Below are 16,311 nucleotides of genomic sequence, written 5' to 3' on the forward strand. Positions count from 1 at the left end.
GCCACTGTGGAAAACAGTATGGAGATTCCTCAAAAATCTGAAAATCAAACTGCCTTTTGACCCAGCTATCCCACTTTTAGGAATATACCCCAAGGACACCATAGAATGGCTCAAAAAGGAGAAATGCACCCGCATGTTTGTGGCAGCATTGTTCACAATAGTGAAGATCTGGAAACAGCCCAAGTGTCCGTCAGAGGACGAGTGGATTAAAAAGCTTTGGTACATATATACTATGGAATACTACTCAGCCATAAGAAATGATGACATCGGATCATTTACAATAACATGGATGGACCTTGACAACATTATACGGAGTGAAATAAGTAAATCAGAAAAAAAAAAAAACTAAGATGAATCCATACATAGAAGAGACATAAAAATGAGACTCAGAGACATGAACAAGAATGTGATGGCAACAGGGGTGGGAGGTTGGGGGAGGGGGGAGGGGGTGAAGAAGGAGAGAGGGGTTAGGGGAGGGGAGGGACACAAAGAAAACCAGATAGAAGATGACAGAAGACAATTTAACTTTGGGGGAGGGGTATACAGCACAATCAAATGTCAAAATAATCTAGAGATATTTTCTCTCAACATATGTACCCTGATTTATCAATGTCACTGCATTAAATTTAATAAAAAAAAAAGAAAAAAAGAAAATCTGATTCTAAAAAGTGAGTGTGTAACTATGAATGTTGTGATTTAAAGACAACAAGTTTAGAGTGTATACCTGCCAAGGTAGAAAGACAGTGGCGCTCTTTGCTGGGAGCATGAAGGGGAAAACTTGATGTCATTTGATAAGTTGGGCCGTAACAGAGAAGGAACAACGAAGCCTCACCACCTATACTCAGCCTCATATAACTGTAAATGGCACTGTTTGAGAAAGAAAGACAATAAAAGCAGATGCAAATATTACTGCCAAGAATAACAGAACCCAAGAGAGGTCCCAATCTGGAACCCACACAGCAAGACCACATGATCAGGATCTCCCATAAATCTAAAACAAGAAGCATATGTCTAGATTCTTAGCAAAAGTAATCATAATAGTTTCTTTTAAATAGTAAAGCTTCTGTGAGTCTTCATCCTACAGAATAGGTTTAATCCATGTTGTAACATATTAATACAATAAAATTAATTAATTCAAAAACATCTTCTTAGCCCTACAAGCAGCTCTCTCAATACTTCATTACCACCTAATTTTAAAAATCCCCAGTTACATTGCCCAACTACAATATTGATCTTATTCTCAATATTAGTATTAAATTCCTTTTTGTCATTTCCTTTAATATGAAATCTACCTGTTTAAAGGATCAAAAAAGTATTTGATAATAGTAAAATAAGATTAAAATAATTATTTAAAATTAATTTAATATTAATCATTAACAAATATTATAAAAAGGTAAATAAAATTAGGAAAAGTAGTTATAATGCAGGTATACTTTGCAAACTATGTATTCTTTGTATATTATGTGTATTTTGTATATGTATACTAGCTTTTACATCTAAAATCTTTTTTTTTTTTAATAAATTTTTATTAATGTTAATGGGATGACATTAATATTTCAGGGTACATATATTCAAAGAAAACATGTCTAGGTTATCTTGTCATTAAATTATGTTGCATACCCCTCACCCAGAGTCAGATTGTCCTCCGTCACCCTCTGTCTAGTTTTCTCTGTGCCCCTCCCCCTCCCCCTAACTCTCTCCCTCCCTCCCTCCTGCGTCCTCCCTCCCCCCACCCCTGGTAACCACCACTCTCTTGTCCATGTCTCTTAGTCTCGTTTTTATATTCCACCAATGTATGGAATCATGTAGTTCTTGTTTTTTTCTGATTTACTTATTTCACTCCGTATGATGTTATCAAGATCCCACCATTTTGCTGTAAATGATCTGATGTCATCATTTCTTATGGCTGAGTAGTATTCCATAGTGTATATGTGCCACATCTTCTTTATCCAGTCTTCTATTGAAGGGTTTTTTGGTTGTTTCCATGTCTTGGCCACTGTGAACAGTGCTGCAATGAACATAGGGCTACATGTGTCTTTACGTATCAATGTAAAATCTTCCTATAAATAAAGAAAAAAGAGAATATCAGTAGAAACATGGGTAAAGATGCTAATAGGCAACTGATGAAAGAAATAAAAGGAAAATATAAGTGTAACCCCATTAGTAATAAAAGAAAATGATTTTAAAAGTTAAATAACATTTTTTACTTTATAAATTGAAAAACAATTTTAAAATAACATTAAATTTAGCAAGAGTTTTGGAAATCAGGAACACATGCTGAGGTGGTGAATGTGTATCCTCTTTGGTTAGCCAATTTTACTTTTAGTAAGTCAGTTTCAGGAAGTCATTTTGGATGGAAATGAAGATTTAGCTATAAGCATGTTCCTCATAGTGCTAATTTATTTTTAAACAGGAAAAAAATATACAACATGTGTCCAACAATAAATAGTTAATTAGATGGGTACATTTTATTCATGGAAAGAGATTCACACAACATTTTTGAATGAAATTATTTCAAAACAAAATGATAATATAATCCTATTTAAAAATGACCTTTTCTTAAAAAGCAGATGAGAAATTTAAATGTTAAAAGTTATAATTTATAGAAGATGGAAATATAGATGGTTCAAATTTTCTTTTTTATTTTGGCTTATCTATGTTTCAAATATTCTATAATGTATTTATATTTTTGTACCACTAGAAATATGTGAAATGTATTTTTAAATAAAAACTTTCAAAAAGATGACTTCACAAATTACTTTGAAAAGTGAAATAAGGGTAAAACCTCTTAAAAATCATTATCTTAAAAGAAAACCTTTATTTAAAAGCATAAAGTTCTGAGATGATAAATAAGATTATATAACTTGAGAATCAAAATTTCTGTTTAATTGTCTATCTTATTAAAAACTGGATATTGATGAGGTGCAGTAGTTTCCTTGCTGAGGAAAAGAAAAAACACACTGGTTATTGTGTCAGAAAAAAATAGCTTAGAAAGCAGGGTATTCCCAGAAACATGTTTATATTTAAAATTACATAATTCTTGCCTGAATGTGTCTATTAAGTTTGGTCCCTGTTGTCCATCTCTGGAAAAAATGGCAAAGTCTGCCAAAATCAGGTTAGCATTGTTTTGTTCAAACGTGGAATAAATAATGCTTGCATATGCTGATTATGCCATATATCTGCATCATGCTTTACAAATTATAAAGCACTTTTATAGACATTTCATATCCCCAAAGCACTTTTAATTTTAAGCCTGAAAGTATAAGAAAAAAATAACAAATTTCAACCAGTGTTTCAATATCACAAGCATCTATAAGTGATTATTGACTATTTTCTGTAAATAAGATAAACTTCCAAAGAAATTATTTCTCTTCCTTCCCCCCTCCTCCTCCCCCTCCTCCTCCTCCTCCTCCTCCTCCTCCTCCTCCTCTTCTTCTTCTTCTTTTTCTTCTTCTTCTTCTTCTTCTTCTTCTTCTTCTTCTTCTTCTTCTTCTTCTTCTTCTTCTTCTTCTTCTTCTTCTTCTTCTTCCTTAGCAAGAGAGATACAGACAGAGAGAGGGAAAGACAGGCAGGAAGGGAGAGAGATGAGAAGCATTAATTCTTTGTTGGGCACCTTAGTTGTTCATTAATTGCTTTCTCATATGTGCCTTGACCAGGGGGTTGCCGTAAAGCCAGTGACTCTTTGCTCAAGCCAATGACCTTGGACTTCAAGCCAGCGACCTTTGGGCTCAAGCAAGCGACAATGGGGTCATGTCTATGATTCCACATTCAAGCCAGTGACCCCGCGCTCAAGCTGGTGACCTCGGAGTTTCTAACATGGGTCCTCTGTGTCCCAGTCTGATGCTCTATCCACTGCACCATTGCCTGGTCTGGCTAAACTGATTCTTCTGTGTGAAATAAAACTCAACCTTTAGTCTTCTGGGCAAGGCTTCCTCACTGTATCTTATTATAATTATTTTCTACAGGGATTGGCAAAAGTTGTTTGTATGGAAAAAGAATGACTTTTTTCCATAAGAGTTTTTTGTACAGCAAAAGTTGTTTGTATAGAAAATAATACAGTAATTAGAAAATAATACATGAATAAACTGTTTTGTGTACTCACAACTGTAAAACCCACTATTGCCCTACCCCTGAATTTCTTCTTCTGGAGTATGAGCTCAGTAAATCTTATTCATGTTTGTTTCTTAACACTTAGCAGAGTACCTGGCCCATACAGTAAGCACAAAATCAATGGTTTTCTGAATGATGAAGGAATAACACTTGTTTTGAAAAGTTAAATCAATGTTTTTATGTAGTATGACAATTATATCTCAATAAAGCTGGAAAAAATCAGTGTTTTAGCAAATGGTATTAAATTGATTGAGTAATTAATTGTTACTCCTTTTCTACTAATTTGAAACACGTTCCAAATACTAGCTAATATGTGACAACAGAGGTCAGCAGAAAAGCTTCTAATAACATAAATGCAGAGATGTTTTAATAAGATCTTTCTTTCTGTTTCATAAGATTTGTTTTTTCCAGGCCTAAAAGCATGGAAAATTGTTTCAACTCTGTGACCTTCTGATCCTTCAGAGATGGGCTGTGTTTTCTCTCCGGTATTGAATTTCAGCTCTGAACACCCTTTCTAGGCTACTCATTATAAGATGTCTCCATAGGTTCATTTGCCAAAATAGTCAGTCAAAGTTGTTCTCATCAACTCTATGAGCTCCTTTTTCTTAATCATCTCTTGCCTAAAGAAGGATTATTGCCCAAATAAGCTGCCATATTCACATGAGAATCCCATTTTTTGAGAATTATGGATAAATCTTAAATATTACAAATTTGGAGGCATACTTATCAGCTAAGGGAGACTGTAGGCACTTCTCTCATGTACAAATTTTACTTCAGTTTAAACTAAAGATGTTGATTCTTTTTCAAGTAAAACTTCTTTAGCCATTAGCAATCATTTGGGTTTCAGTTTGTTGAATGACTTTCATATCCTTCCAAGGAACAATTTTTATTTTTTTAAAGATTTTATTTATTCATTTTAAGGGGGTTGGGTAGAGAGAAAGAGGAGGAGGAGGAGCAGGAATCATCAACTCTCATATGTGTCTTGACCAGGCAAGCCCAGGCTTTTGAACTGGTGACTTCAGCATTCCAGATCGACACTTTATCCACTGGGCCACCACAGGTGAGGAGGAACAATTTTTAATAAAGAAATGACTGGACTCTAATTATTCAACCTATGGAAAATATGAAAGGAGATGCCTATGTAATCAAATTTGTAGGTGTGTCCAGGACAGGTTAAATTTCTTCAATGTCAAATAGCCATGTTTTAATCATTTGTAATTGAGTCTTTACTAATCTCCATCTCACATAATGAGAGGAACAAATTCTTCTCATCCTTTGGTAGGAAATTCAAGTACAATCCACAATATTCAAGATATTTCTCTATAGAAATAAAGTTTTCAATTTGAAAAAATCCATGGTGGCCAGCCTGTCCTGATCAAAATCAAGCGAGAACTTCTGACACTCTCCAGTGACTCTACTGACAATAAGAGGAATGAACACAGAACTTCAGTTATCTGCAGAAAGGTTTATTGGATCTCTAATTGACCTCATCTATTCCTAGGGGACAGAGGATTCAACTTCCCCGGCCAATAGCATGGAAAGCCAGTTCTTCCTCTTTACAAGATGGGATCCTTGTATCTGATGTAAATATGAATTCAGATTGTAATCTAATTGCACAGAATAAATAAGATCTGTTAGAATGGTTTTGATACAGAAAATGTATTCCTGTTCTGACTTCATATGCATACTCCAGAAATAAGACTTCTTTAAAAAAATCAAATGAACTACTTGCTACAATAGTTCAATCTTAAATGGAATGTGTTATGTTGAAAACTGCTGCTTTCCTGCTTGGTGCAGTTTAGCATAAAAAAAGGGGATGTCAAGTATGATCTTTTCCATGAAGTACTTTACTGTGGACCATGGCTGTCATCCAAATTATTTAAGGAAAAAAAAAAAAAGAACCTTAACGAGCTAACACTGAGGGAAGGATGTTTCCATGGCAATTGAACTATCAGAAAACCCAAAGCACAGAGATTCTTTCTCCTGCTCGTTTACGTAGTTCCATTTTTAACTCCTTGCTGCTGGCAGTCAGAATCACAGGAGCTTAAGCTATCCAAGGAAATGTTTACTTTCCAAACACCAAGAAATAAATCATGATCCAGTTATTATTTCTTGAAAAGATGACCATTACCCCCTGAGAGAGGGAAGGAAAAAGAAGAGATGAGAGAGATGTTTATGGAGAGCTTGGGTGGAGGGCAATAAAAATTAGAGAAGACACACATGACTCCTCAGTTGTGTTTAACAAACATGTCCTGACTGTCAACTATTTAGGGAACACCAAGATGAGAAGAGAGCTGGTCTTGACCTCAAGAAATTCAGAGCCTTACCACAGGAGGCCATCAAGTAAAGAGAAAATTCCTATACACTCTTGTAAAACCTACCATAGTGATGTAATCAGGGTACTGGGGAGCAGTGAAGAGGGGCACTGATCCCTCCTGGGAAGGGGCTGGGAGTTGCCAGAGAGTAAAGCCTAAGCAGGTTTTAAAGGATGGGTCAGAGCTGGATATGTCACTAAGAACAGAAAGGGCACTGTAGGGATCAGGATAGATATGAGCAAAGGGGATGCGGAATGGTTGGGATGGGGAAGAACTCCAAGCAGTTGGTTTCCACTAAAGCAGTCAGTCGTTCCTGTATCGAGTCTGAAAAAACAGCCAGAGATGAGACTGAACAGAAAATGAAAGAGAAGGGGATCTGTGACTTTGGATTTTATCTACATGAGGGTCTACACAGGGTTTTCTTACCTTTCTTGGTAATGGTAATAACAACATAAGAAATGACAGTGATAATTATAGCTGCCTTTTATTAAGTACTTCTTATTTAATAGGTACAGAATTAGCATTTTTATAATAGTATCTAATTTAATATTTATCTAACCTCTGAGGTAGATTTTAATATTCTCCTTTGTAACATAAATATTTGATTTACCAACTTTTGAACTCCCATCGGAAGAACTAACTGCTTGCTTTCCCAAACACCTTGGGTAGGGGTGGTCATATGACAGACACAATTCCGATCAATGAGGCGGACATAGAGATCTGGGTTCCAAGAGAAGATTCAGCTTTTCTAATCACAAAAGACACGAGAAAAAGAGCAGTGAGTATCACCACTTCCATCTTTCTCCTGCCTTAAATACAATGAAATGTCTGGAGTCATGGCCACAAACTCCTTACCCTGAAGTGAAAGAACAGAGCAAGTGCTTAGAGAATGGCGGGAAAGCTGGATGTAATTGCCACGTGCCTGCTCCCAAATCAGCTGCTGCTTACCATTGGACTTCTTGATGGGTGGGAATCAGCCCAGTGACAGTCGGGAGTTTTGTCACATAGGGCTACAGGTGTTCCCATTTGATATATCTATCTTATAGAAAAGGAAAATAAGGTCCCAAGTCATTGGTAACCTGCCCAAGGTCATGCTTTTAGCAAATGGTCGACTCAGAAGTCTAAATTAAGGTTGACTTTTAAGCTTGGGCTCTTAAACATTTCAATATATAAGCACTTTTTCCTCACTTTTTTGGCTAGAAAGAGGGCAAGGTAGAAGGTAAGTTCAATCCTAGGTGAGAGAAAAATAGTTTTTATGGCAAAGAAAGGGAAATTTCAGGACTACAAAAACTGAGCATTCACTTTAATAACCCAATCTTGTTTTGACCTCAATAAAAGGGAAAATAAGACAAAACTGAATAGAGGAATATCTCTCCTACTCTGGAATGTCCTCTCTAACAAATCTGAAGACTTTTCCACCAAGTTTCTCTCCATTGTTCTCTCAATGAGAAATGTATGATTGCTAGTTTAAGGTACTGTGCCTCTCTGGGAAATAAGAATTTAATGATCATGTTGGCAATGTCTTATACTCAGGACATAAACCACCACCTTGATGCTGAAGTTATTTATTCATTCAAACATTTATTCTTATTTTAAACATGAATTCTTATTTTATTTTTACAGTGATAAAGGAAGGAGAACTAAGGAGTTTGGTGAAGGAGCAGAAGAACTTTGTATCATATTACATTATTTTATATACCTATAGTATATACATCGTTATTAACATTACAACTCCTTCGGTAAATTGACTATAGATGCTGGGCCAACTATTCCAGGCCATGCACTGAGTTCTAAGGCATGATATACATGCAAAAAAAATTTGATATAAATGAAGTAGAGGATGGTGGTTAAGAATTCAGGCATTAGTGTCAGACTGTTTGGATTGAAATCTCAACAACTTACAAATAATGGAACTTAGGGAAAGTGACTTAATCTCTCTGGGTTTCAGCTGCCATCTCTTTCAGATAGAAGGTAAGAACAGTACCTACCCCAAAGGGTTGTTGGGGTGGGGTAAAGATGATAACCCATCTAAAGAGCTTAGAAATTCCTGGAATATAAAAGACACTCAAGAAACATTAGCTAATATCATTTTATTTGTCTTTGGAACATCCAGCTATTCTTTATCACATCTTCCAAATCCTCTCCCGCTTCACGGGTCTGGTAGTCATGTGATTTATCCTTCTTGCCAATCTCTATCAAGAAAACTTGCTTTTATAATGAATTTACAGCCCAATGTATTAAATATATAATGCCATAATGCCTCCTCTAGGGGCATATTAAGTATAAAATGTTTTACCTAGGGGTATTTGTACTTTAAACTTCATCGCTAATTGTAGAATGAGTTGTATACCTATATATACCAATAAATAGCTAAACTATAATATATATATTATATATATTGCTATATATATAACTATATATATATTGCTTGGCAGGAAGTTCTTTGTAGCACTTTTAAAATCACAATAGGTAAACAGTTTTCTAATTAGGGGTAAGCAAAGTTCCAGTTTGAATCATCATTTGAGTCTACGGCCATACCATCCTAAATGTACCTGACCTCGTCTGAATCATCATTTGAGAATCAGTAGAGTATTTCATATTCAGTATAAGAGATTACTATACTATGACATCATCTCTGTGATTCCAACATGGCTACCAACAGTTTAATTTTGGAAGATATGCCTTGTCCTACTTGTTCATAGATTTTTCCTTTACTTAATAGTATTTCCAGAGTAACAGAAAGAGTCAAAAGGTTAGCAGCTATGACACCTGCCTTGCATTTGTAAATTCCAATAACAGCAAAAGACAGTGTCTCACTCTTCAACATACTTGGCAATGCCTGAGCAAATACCAGGAATGTTTTCACACACGTATTCCCTGGGTTTCCAGCACCCGGCTCTACCTCACTACAAGGAAAACCCTATTCTACAGGAGAAAGGTACCCACCACATCTTGAAGGAATATGTAAACATTTTTTTTGAACCACCAAGTTAAATTTAACCTACGTAACATACACAGATGACACACTTACTTTTCACATGGGCTGCCAACTGTTATTTCAATTTAAGTCTTTTCAGAAATATTATTGGAAGGAATCCAAATATATTTTATTAGAAAAGTATACAAAAATTAAATTTAAAAAGTCAGTCTTCCGAAGAGAAAAAATTATCATATAAATAGTAAAGACCATACCTCTTTTGAAAAAAGAATTAATGTAATTATAGCTTAATGAAACCTCACAACTTTTCTCACTAGCATTAGGTCTAACAAACACAACTCCCTTTTGAGAATAAAGTTCTGTTGTAGCTTGGCTAGCTAGCTTCAATTTCAATACTGGCTTAAATATTCACTTAGGAGCAATATACAATATTACAGAGAATTCACTTAATGAGAAGAAAAAAATAATTCTCAACATCAATAAAAGAATGACCTTATACAAAAAGGAAGGTGAGCAAAGTTATTGTTCTAAGAAAAGTAAGATTTGCTTTTCAAAATCCTCTTGAGAGTCTTATAACCATAAATTTTATTATTATGATTTTTTAAGTTCACCTAAATAGTCCTGCATGAATAAAACCTACAGAATAAAACCACAGTCCTCTGTGCGGCGTATAGAAACCTTCACAGTGTACTTACTACTTGCCTCTCAAGTCACTCTTTCCCCATTCTCCTCTGCCTTCTTGCACGTAAAACTTCTGTCATGCTGATCAACTTGTAGTTCCCCAAACAGGCCATATCTCAGGGTTTTTTTATTCAGGATTTTTTCTCTGCCCAGAAGTCTTATCCTCACATTGACTATCTGGTGAATTTGTATTCACCTCATATTTCAATTAAAATAATATCTCCTCAGTGTAAAGACTCTCCAGGGGATTAGGCTACTCTTACTCCTTAAGGTCTGGTTCTGATACTGTACTGTAATTGTTGTTTCTCTATATGTTTTGCAACTAGACTATAAGTGACCTGAGGACAGAGGCCATGTCCTTTCATCTTTATATTCTCTAATACTTGATACCATAGCTCAGACCTACTGAGCACATGACTGATATTTGTTAAATGAATGAAACTTTAGAGTTCTTATCAACCAGTTTTGTTTATATATTAGATGTGTTTATCATATACATTTGTCAAGAATCATGAACTGTCTGAAATTTTACCCTTCTTATAAGGTGATAAGTTCACCCATCAGTCTCACAGATGCTGGTGGAAGAAAATAAAACCCCTAGACAGAGAACAAGGACAGAATATTAATCACAAAATTGGCAGTAGCCAGAAGGCCAGCATTTTTGCAACAGTTTCCTTTCCCTCAAATCCCACAAAGGCAACACAAATAGCCCCAGGTGTATGTCCATGGACTGCAATAGAGAATGGAACCCTGACCATTCGGGAACCCAAGTCTTTCATATTGGAAAGTACACATACCCGCCTGCCCTTTGCACCAGAGTATGACACATCTTTCCAAGGCTATTCACTACACAAACACCTTTGGGAGAGATAGTCTAGAATAGTGGTACCCAACCCTCGGGCTGTGGACTGGTACCAGTCCGTGGGCCATTTGGTACCAGTCCGCAGAGAAAGAATAAATAACTTACATTATTTCCGTTTTATTTATATTTAAGTCTGAACGATGTTTTATTTTTTAAAAATGACCAGATTCCCTCTGTTACATTCGTCTAAGACTCACTCTTGACACTTGTCTCGGTCACGTGATACATTTATCCGTCCCACCCTAAAGGCTGGTCCGTGAAAATATTTTCTGACATTAAACCGGTCCATGGCCCAAAAAAGGTTGGGGACCACTGATCTAGAACAAAAGAAGTTAGTTCTTCTACTTGCAAGATGTGCAGAAACATAAGAAATCCAAGGAGAATTGTCTCCCAGCAACATTCATGAGATAGATAGATGTACTTCTAGAAACAGGATTCATCTAAAGTCACTTAAATATTCAGAGGACCTCCTACCACATTCCAAGAATGTTGAAACTTAAAAGTAAATTCCTTGACTTACATAACTTTTTATATCTCTTAAAATCTTGGGCGAGTCTAGATTCTGTTACAACTGTGGGAGAAATAATTACAGCTCACTTAATTTCCATGTTCTTCCCATATTTCCCTGTACGATTGCAATTAGATGGGGAATCTTCTTTTACACTTTACCACTTCAAAGAGAGAACAAACAAGGGAGGGCACGAATTCTCCATTCCCTCACTTTATCTGATGTAGGAAGTATGGAGACACTGAGAGGCTAGTGTCTGTTAGCTTGGGACTCTGAGTGACTATGTGGATCAGAGTTCCTTTGCCAATCAGTGCTAGACACATACGTGAATGAGAAATAAAACTGTATTGTGTTAAACCACTGAGACTTCAATGTTCATCTGTTTTCACAGCATAGCAGTGTATCTCAAATAATACAGTAGTTCTTTATCTTATAATGGTGCACGTATTTGAAGAACAAAGATTTTACTTTGAATTCTAATAAGCTCTCCACTGCTAAAATTAAATAAGCTTCCACTGAGTTATGAAAATTCTGATGAAATATAATTAATTTGTGGGGGGGAAGGGAGTAAAGAGGGACAAATAAACAGTGACAGAAGGTGATTTGGCTTTGAGTGATGAGCATTCAATACAATCAACAGTTCAGGTGTTGTGGAGATATTCACCTGAAACTTATGTACTCTTGTTGATCAATGTCACTCCATTATATTTGATTTCTAAATAAAAAAATAAATTATTTTTTTTAAAAAATATAACTACTTCTTTCACATACATCTGCCTTCAATAAGAAGCTATAAGCATGAGTTCACAGGAGCTGAGCAGGGCTGTCAAGGACAGGACATTGTGGACGCCTCTCATTCATAGGGCTGCCAGGAGTCAGTGCTGACTCGGTGGCACATAAAAACAACCTGAATAGGTTTTAACTGTGTAAAAGATGTTGAAATGCCTTAAAAAAAGGTTTCTGTATACTACAAGCATTCTAATGTGAAATAATGAGCAGTTTTCTTTTCCATGTGATTCATAAACTTCACAGATAAAGGTCTCTGTTCTCAATGTATTCATCAATATTTCACTCAATTTTCATTCATTCACTCAGCCCCTTCAATTAAGAAATTATACTGTGTGTTTACAGAAAAAGGGCCTATTAATTTTACCAGGAATGGATGTTGGAACTTGTAAAATGCATTTTCTGCATTTATTTAGATGATCATATGATTTTTAATTTAATTTTAAAGATTTTATTTATTGATTTTAGAAAGAGGAGAGAGAGAGAGAAAGAGGTGGAGGTAGTAGGAGCAGGAAGCAGCAACTTGTAGTAGTTGCTTCTCATATGTGCTTTGACCAAGCAAGCCTGGGTTTTGAACTGGTGACCTCAGCATTCCAGGTCAACACTTTATTCACTGTGCCAGCAAAGGTCAGTTGATTTAAAATTTTTTAATGTTCTAATGAGCTGTTTAAAATGTTAATATCATAAATTATATTTCCTGATTTTCTGAAATCTTGCATTTTGAAATCAACTTCTCTTGATTATAATGTATTAACTTTTCAATATATTGTTGGGTTCCATTTGTTAAAACTTTAAAAAATTTGCATTTATGTTAATGAGAGATATTGGTCTGATGTTTTCTCAAGATACTTTTGATGTTGCTCCACTGATTTCTGGCTTGCATTGTTTCCCATGTGAAATCTGCTGTTATTTTCATCTGTATTCCTTAGTATATAATGTGTCTCTTTTCCTTTGGCTGTTTTTAAGATTTTCTCTTTATCTCTGGCTTTAAGCAATTCGATGATAATATTCTGGTTTTTTTCTACTTGGATTTTTTTGAATTTGTTTCTGTGGATTTACAGTTTGTATCAAATTTGGAAAGATTTCCTCCATGATTTCTTTTTTTTTTTTTTTTTTTTTTTTTCATTTTTCTGAAGCTGGAAACAGGGAGAGACAGTCAGACAGACTCCCGCATGCGCCCGACCGGGATCCACCCGGCCCGCCCACCAGGGGCGGTGCTATGCCCCCCAGGGGGGGATGCTCTGCCCATCCTAGGCGTCGCCATGTTGCGACCAGAGCCACTCTAGCACCTGAGGCAGAGGCCACAGAGCCATCCCCAGCGCCCGGGCCATCTTTGCTCCAATGGAGCCTCGGCTGCGGGAGGGGAAGAGAGAGACAGAGAGGAAAGCGCGGCGGAGGGGTGGAGAAGCAAATGGGCGCTTCTCCTGTGTGCCCTGGCCGGGAATCGAACCTGGGTCCTCCGCACGCTAGGCCGACGCTCTACCGCTGAGCCAACCGGCCAGGGCTCCTCCATGATTTCTTTAAATATTTTTTCTGTCATCCTTCCCACTCATCTTCTAGGACTCAAATTATACATACTCAGCAAAAGGGAAAATGGACTTGGGGTACACAGAAATCTGTCGTGAATATTCTAAATCAACAACAGATTCTGCTCCAACGTTTGCACTGGCTTTTTCTAATTCTGTAGTTCACAATAGGCACTTGAAATCATATTTGTTTTTCAAATATTAAGAAGTATTAAAAAAATTCCCAAATTTCCTCATTCAGAGAGACCTTATTTCAGAACCAAAGCTATTTCAGTGTAAACGAGTGCCCAATAACTATTGTCTAACTGGTTGGCTCTCTAATTTCAGATGTCTGCTTTCTTAAGCAAATAGTACTTCCCTTCACCTGGCAGACTGTACTGTACCTTCTTGGGTACTTCCTTGAAATAACTATCACATTCCCATGTGAAGTCACAATATAGTAAGATACATGTAATAATAGAATTATAGCTAGCAAATAGAATAAATACAGAGGAGGAAGCAATTAGCTCAGTCACAGATGAAAGGAAATTACAGAAGGCTATCAATAGAAAGAAAATCTTGAGTAGGAGTCTGAAGGATGCTAACCAGGTAGAAAAGAAGAGAAAGAATATATTAGACAAAATCATAGAAGCACCAGAGAGTTTTCCGTAATAAGATTATTGAGAGCCTTCCAGTACTGTGGAAGAACATAATGGGAGAAGTAGAAAGAAGATTAAGGTTGGAAAGGAGGATGTCTTGTGTACCATGATGGGGAGTTTGAATATAAATAGAGGACTGACATGGTCATATTTACATTTCAAAAAAATTTACTCTGGTAACTATGTAGCATAAAGAAATAGTAAAGGTTAGGAAATTTGTGAAGAGAATTGTAATCCAGAAAAAATTTAACAAAATCTTAGATTAAAGGAGCAAAAGAAATAAGATAAGACAGATTCAGGAGATAATTGGTTTATTTTTATTACCTACTGGCTGCTAGGCACTGATCTAAATACCTAACATATATGAACACATTTCTTTCTTCCTATCACCCTTAGAAAGTACATATAAAGCTACATATAAAAATTCTGAGATCACATACATGTGTAACCAGCAGGTATTTTGACCTATTTTTTTTAAAGCCCACATTTTTATTTCCTGTTAAGGCTTGTTAAGTATGGAATACAAAAGGAAGGTTATTTCATTATTTCATACTGTATTTTGATTTTATATTTTTTATTTAGAAATTAAATTTAATGGGGTGACTTTGATCAATAAGAGCACATAGGTTTCAGGTGAACATCTCTACAGCATTTGAATTGTTGATTGTGTTGTGTGCTGATCACCCAAAGTCAAATCATTTTTCATCACTATTTGTCCCTCTTTACTTCCTTCCTCCCCACCCCCTCCCTGGCCCATGTTTTGACCTTAGGAAGCACAACAAACAGAATTTGGGAACTGGGTATAGGAATAGTGGAATTCTATTAGTACCTAGTAAGTATTAAGTAAAAGGTAATGAATGAAGACATGACTATGTCTTCATCAAACAGGGTCATTCCTTGCATTGATTTCTATAGGAAATGTCAAGTTCTGTAAAAATTTTGGTTTGTATTATTAAAATTTTTTTTTTAACAAACCACAGAGCTAGAATGAACAGTAAGTTAAGTTTGCATACTCTGGAGTATAATGCTCTCATTCCTCAGAACATGAGTTTGACTTCCAACCCAGAACACACATATACTCACGAGCATTCCTTGATGAAAGGAATAAAAAAAATGGCTTTCTCCCTTGCTCTCTACTTCTTCTTGTTAGCTCTGACCAATATGTGGCTTCTCTAATTATTAAATAGACCTAACAGTTGGGCTGATTATCCAGGAAAGTGTGGGCTCTTCACAGACAGGGCTGAAGTTGGCTGACAACATCACCTACTGGTCCTTTAGCACAAGGGGTAGTATTCATTTCTAGCCTCTAGCAGCACATTCACAAGTTGGCCCCATAATTAACTAAATAGGCCCCTTCATTTAGGAGTGCCCCCGTCCTGAAGTCTCATTCCTGTCAGAGAGTCATCTCTTCAAGCCTATTTACTGGGAAGAGAAGGACTATTTATAAAAGTAAACTTACCTTTGACGTGAATCAGCACATTAACATGCATTTGAAATTAGGATCAATGGACCACATTCTAGACTCTCAGCCTCCACTGGCTCTGAAAAGATAGCCACGCCCATACAGTTTCATTTGCATTCTGTCAGGCACTTCATTACCTGCCACAGGCTGGGGGAGCCAGCTGCTGAGGGGGGATTCCTGCTGGCTCCCGAATTCTCCAATGAAGCAATACGCTGAGTCAGCTCTAAGGTTACACAGACACATATCTCAGGAGAAAAGCCCAAGTATATAATGAGAGTTTAATAATACCAGAATACCTCCTCTCCTTATGCGTAATGTGTTATATTAGTGTGTGTGTGGGTGGGGGGGAGTGAGGAGATAGGTTAACTCCTAACAGAGGCTTGTGGATTAATTCAGTCTAATTAATTAAATATTTGTTGATTGTGCTGTACAGTGGTAATACCAAGAAAACTAACATATGGTGTTTGCCTTTAAGATACTTACTA

At 36.3% G+C, this 16,311-nt stretch overlaps 2 long non-coding RNA genes across 3 annotated transcripts in view; one reads left to right on the forward strand and one right to left on the reverse strand.

Annotated features, from left to right (window-relative positions):
* The window catches only part of LOC136320434 (uncharacterized), a 40,345-nt gene extending 36,068 nt beyond the window's left edge, over nt 1-4,277 (forward strand). Inside the window, exon 5 of the long non-coding RNA XR_010728337.1 lies at nt 3,657-4,277. This is a non-coding gene — a long non-coding RNA (uncharacterized lncRNA). The remainder of the gene's footprint in view (nt 1-3,656) is intronic.
* The window catches only part of LOC136320435 (uncharacterized), a 30,271-nt gene extending 14,184 nt beyond the window's left edge, over nt 1-16,087 (reverse strand). Inside the window, exon 1 of one of the 2 annotated variants that reach the window (XR_010728338.1) lies at nt 15,964-16,087. This is a non-coding gene — a long non-coding RNA (uncharacterized lncRNA). Of the gene's footprint in view, nt 1-15,823; nt 15,907-15,963 lie in introns of those variants that run through there. The other variant, XR_010728339.1, reaches the window with a different exon arrangement.
* Between the last annotated feature and the right edge of the window lie 224 nt (nt 16,088-16,311).

Source organism: Saccopteryx bilineata, chromosome 1, assembly GCF_036850765.1.
Source record: "Saccopteryx bilineata isolate mSacBil1 chromosome 1, mSacBil1_pri_phased_curated, whole genome shotgun sequence".
Lineage (NCBI taxonomy): Eukaryota > Metazoa > Chordata > Mammalia > Chiroptera > Emballonuridae > Saccopteryx > Saccopteryx bilineata.